This window comes from Otolemur garnettii, unplaced genomic scaffold, assembly GCF_000181295.1.
Source record: "Otolemur garnettii isolate 467f Iridium unplaced genomic scaffold, OtoGar3 scaffold00032, whole genome shotgun sequence".
NCBI lineage: Eukaryota > Metazoa > Chordata > Mammalia > Primates > Galagidae > Otolemur > Otolemur garnettii.
Window position 1 is genome coordinate 4651383 of NW_003852427.1, and position 5464 is coordinate 4656846.

At 37.7% G+C, this 5464-nt stretch overlaps 1 protein-coding gene across 1 annotated transcript in view; it reads right to left on the reverse strand.

Moving 5' to 3' along the window:
* RYK (receptor-like tyrosine kinase) overlaps positions 1-5464 on the reverse strand; it is a 105934-nt gene that overhangs the window by 75979 nt on the left and 24491 nt on the right. The window lies entirely within an intron of this gene.

Sequence of the window (5464 nt, forward strand, 5' to 3'; positions counted from 1 at the left end):
TGTGGTAAGACAGAAGAAGCACAGGATGAAGCAAAACTGTCATTATTCACAAACGACATGACTGTGTGTGTACATAACACTATGAAAGCTCCTTAAATACTACTAAAAATCAATGAGTGAATTAGTAAGGTCTGAGAATGTAATATTTTAAAAAATCAACTGAATATCTGTATTAGCAACTGGAAAATAAAATTTGCAAATCAACCCCATAAAGACCAGGGACCTAGTAACTAAAGCTGTGCAAAACCTCTAGACTAGGTAGGCACTTCAGAAGCCACGGGTCACACTGCAGACATGGCCAAGTCCAAGAACCACACCACACACAACCAGTCCCAAAAGTGGCACAGAAATGGTATCAAGAATCCCCGATCACAAAGAGATGAATCTCTTAAGGGGGTGGATCCCAAGTTCCTGAGGAACATGCGCTTTGCCAAGAAGCATGACAAGAAGGGCCTGAAGAAGGTGCAGGCCAACAATACTGAGGCTATGAGTACACACGCTAAAGCTATAAAGGCCCTTGTAAAGCCCAAGGAGGTTAAGGAGGTTAAGACCAAGATTCCAAAGGGTGCCAGCTATAAACTCAGTCGACTTGCCTACATCACCCACCCCAAGCTTGGGAAGGTGTCATTGCCAAGGGTCAGGCTCTGCCAGCCAAAGACCAAGGCCAAGGATCAAACAAAGGCCCAATCTGCAGCTTCATCTGCAGCTCCAGCTTCAGTTCCCAGCGCAGGCTCCTAAAGGTGCCCAGGCCCCCACAAAGGCTCCAGAGTAGAGGCATTTGTCTGCCATAAGGACAAAAGGACTGGTGTGACCTCTAGGCTGCTGTCTGCATGGGGATGAGGTCCTCCTGTGCTGTTTATACCAATAAACTTGAGGCAGGGCAAAAAAGAAAAACCTCTACATGAAAAACTAGAAAACACTGCTAAGAAAAATAAGAGAAGTCCTAAATGAGTGGAGAGATCTACTGGATCATTCTTTTTTTTTTTTTAAGAGTCTCACCTTATCGCCCTCGATAGAGTGCCATGGCATCACACTGCTCTCAGCAACCTCCAACTCTTGGGCCCTAGAGACTCTCCTGCCTCCCGAGCAGCTGGGACTTTTTTTTGTTGCAGTTTGGCTGGGGCCAGGTTCGAACCCACCACCGAAGGTACATGGGGCCGGTGCCCTACTCACTGAGCCACAGGCGCCGCCCTACTGGACCATTCTTAAATAAGCCTTTATATTGGTAAGATGTCAAAGTTACTCAAATCATATGCAGATTCAAAGTAATTCTAATCAAAACCTCAATGCAAATTAAATGCCAAAATAATTTTGAAAATGAAAAAGCAATGTTGGAGGATTCACATTACCTGACTTAGCAATATCTTGGAAAGCTCTAGTAGTCAAGACAGTGTGGTACTGGTATAAGGAAAGACCTACCAACAGAAAAGAATAGAATCCAAAAATAAACCTGTAAATACAGAGCTAAAAGAATTTCAACAAAGGTACCAAGGCAATTCAATTACAGTATTAAAACAAGTGCTGCTAAAGCAACTCTACAGATAAAAACCTGGAAAAAATAAACCTTGAAATGCAAATTAAAACCACAATGAGATACCACCTCACTCCAGTTAATGAAGCTGGTGGAGCTGTAAATTAGTACAGCCACTATCGAAAACAGAATGGTGGTTCCTCAAAATACTAAAAATAAGAAATACCACATGATCCCATTACTGGGTATATCCAAAGGAATGAAATCAGTATGGAGAAGAGGGACCTGTGTTCTCAAGCTTATTGCAGCACTATTTACAATAGCCAAGATACAGAAACCAACCTAAATGCCCGCAGTAGATGAACAGATAAAGAAAATATGTATATATACATTACAGAATACTATTCTGCCTTTTAAAAAAGTAAATCCTGTCATCTCCACAATATAGGTGAACCTAGAAGACATCACATTAAGTGAAATAAGCTAGATACAGAAACACAAATACCAAATGACTTCACTCATGTAGAATATTATTAAAAAAACAAAAAAGTTAGTATCACAGACCAGACACAGTGGCTCATGCCTGTAATCCTAGCACTTTGGGAGGCCAAGATGGGAAGATTGCTTAAGGCCAAAAGTTTGAAACCAGCCTGAGCAAGAGTGAGATCCCATCTACACACACACCAAAAAAAAAACACCAGAAAAATTAGCTAGGTCTGTGGTGGTAAGCACCTACAGTCCCAACCACTTAGGAGGCTGAGGCAGGAAGACTGCTTGAAACCAGACATTTGAAGTTGCTGTGAGCTATGATGATACCACTGCACTCTACCCTGGGCAAGAGAGCAAAATTCTGTCTCTCAAAAAAAAAAAAAAGAGTTAGTATCACAGAATCAGAGAGTAGAACAGTAGTTACCAGAGACTGAGGAGGAAGGGAAATTGGAGGATGGGAGAGGTTAGTCAATGAATACAAACTTACACTTAGAAGGAATAAATTTTGGTGTTCTATTGTAAACCAGGATAACTATGGTTAACAGTAAAATATCATACATTACAAAATAGCTAGAAGAAAGGCTGTTGAAGGTTCTTACCACAAAGAAATGATGAATGAATGAGGTGATGATGGATGCACTAACTACCCTGATAGATCATTATACAACATAGACACAGATATGAATCAAAACATCAAATTGTGCCCCACAAATATATACAATTATAAGTCAATTAAAAATAAAAATGTAAAATATAACATTGTAAAGAATCTTATCCTAGGGTTAAAAAATAAGTAAATGAATAAACCTTGACCCTTATCTTAAAGGTTTGATTTGAGATATAAACCTAAATTTAAAAGCTAAAACTATAAAGCTTTTCTAGAAGAAAATGTAAGTAGGTATAGAAAATCTTCACAACCTGAAATAAGTGAAGATTTCTTAAAGAAGTCACATAAAACACAAAGAAAAAAAAATCTGAAAACTGGTTTCATCAAAATTAAAAATTTCTGGCCCTCCAAAGACGTTGTTAGGAACGCAAAATTCAAGTCACAAACTAAGAGGAAATTTTCACAATACATTATGTCTAAAAAAAAGTACTTGTTTGAAGGGCAATAAGGATATGTTGGATAATTTTTTTAAAAAAGACTACTTCCAGAACATTCAAAGAACCCCTCCAATCAAAAATAAAGATAATTAAATAAAATGGACAAAATATGTGAGCAGACATTTCATGATAAAAAAGACAAATGACATAAATGGCCAACAGCATATGAAATGTAGGTAAATATCATGAGTTAACAGAGAAATACATAAAGTTTTAGAACTGGCAACACTGATTTACAATGATACTAATTAAATCAGTGGTTACCTGGAAAGGGAAGAGTGGTGAATTTATCACAAAGTGGGTAGGGCACCAGGGAACTTCCTGGGGTGATGGAAAAATTCTATATTTTGACTGCAGTGGTTACATAGGTAGATGCATTTTTCAAAACTCAACCAACTAAACATTTAAAATCTGTGCATTTCATTAGATGGAAAGTTTACCTAATTTTTTTAAAAGAGGTGAAAAAAGAATACATGGTTTTTACCTATTTTCTAATCTCAAAAAGTTTGCAAATCATAGACTACTACTTGCTCTAACATAAAAAGTTTTAGGAAAAAAAATTAAGTAACCAAAAATGTCCAATTTTAAACTTCAAACACCTTTCACAGAGAAATAAAGAACTCTGTTCCTAACAAATAACAGTTTTATTATTACTGATAATAACGACAAAAACAATGTCTAAGTACTTAAGTTTTCCAGAAGCAGTTTAAAGTATCAAAATCATCCAGGCGTTCTGTAAATTCAACTACCTATTAAGCTAGATGAAAAAGAGCTGGAAGCAGCTAGACAAGAAATAAAGAATAAAAGTCAAGCTCATTTTCAAACCATGCATGCAGTCATTTAATAATCTGTCCCTCTGTCCTACCAGAAATTCTCTAAATTCTTAACTCTCATAAGACTGAGCCAATTCCTTTCTAACCTCCTGAGAACATCTGTTCTCCCCAAACTGTACAAGGTCTCATTAGTTCCACCAACCCAAACTCTTCAATAGAAACCATGGTTCCTAAGTACAGAAAATTCTATTTGAACAATACCCACAGCAACTTTTCCCCAACATTCCAACTGAAGGTTGGGGCAAGACTGCAGTCAGCTAACTTTCTTAGGCTAAAAACTAGTTGGACCTCAATTTGTGCTGGCATGCTTGTCATCCTGGCCATCTATCCTCATCCCCCTTCAATGACCCTTTTCTGTTCTGCCATCCACTAATAACACTCTGATTTTCACCGTCCTGAAGTACAACTTTTCTCTGATGCTGTGGAGCCCAAATGGCCCATTCACCCACCCTCAGTGAACGCTGCCCTGGATCCCCACTTCAGATATTACTTGAGCATCCTTATCAAAAGTGCCATCTCCTTTAGAACCATGCCATCAAACTATGCAGCCCTCTACCCTTCCCAATCTTAGCTACCTCATTCATTAAGGATTCTGGGATCAGCTTATAACATTTCCATACATCCTTCTCCTGTCTTTATCATGTAAGACTCCCAACACCCTTGAGACTAACCCACTCTCAACCTGCTCTTTGATGTCTCTCTTATTCCTCAACTCCAACAACCTCTATCCATACCAAAACAACCCATCTCCACGGACAATAGCAATAAGTAAATTACACTGCTCCAAAATCTTGAACTGTAATATTGCAATAGCTAGTACCTTTTCAGCTCTTTATTTTTACTACCAAAACAGCTTTTCTCTGGGCTCATACTACACCAATATCTATAATCCTCATGTTCCTCCCATTCTATTATAGTTATACTAATCATTTACTTGGTTTCTTTTTACAGCCTCAATCTCAATTACTTTCTTACCAATACCCTCAACTTTCTCTCACCAGCCTACAACAGACATACATATACCCTACTCAGAAAATATCCAATCTTGAACTCAATCCTCTACTTCTAGTCTGCTCTCATGCTATAATTGAATCCTGCATAATCCTGGATGAAGCCATTCTCACAAATCAATTACTACAAAATGATGCTTTTATAGTCAATAAATTAATACTTATAGGCTTCTGACAACTTAGAGCCATGTGATCTAAATCTCCGTGAACACCTAATAGCCACCAAAATAAGTTGTAAATTTGAAATTTACTCTCCTAGACTGAAATATTGAAATTGCAATACAGCTGTCAAACAGAGTTGCTCCTTTCCTTTTTCCTTTCTTTTCCTCTCTCTCTCCCCCCCTCACTCCCTCTCTTTTGAAACAGGTTCTGAAGCGTTATTATTTTCTGATTACAGGATTTGAAAACATTTGTTCTGAAAGAGACATTCCTTATTAGCTACAGTAATTATTCCCTGTTTGAAAGGGTTTGAATTACTTGAAAGAAATGATTAGATTCATATTCAACTATCAAATTAATAAATACAGTCTGTTTTGCCATAAGACAGGCTCTTGGCT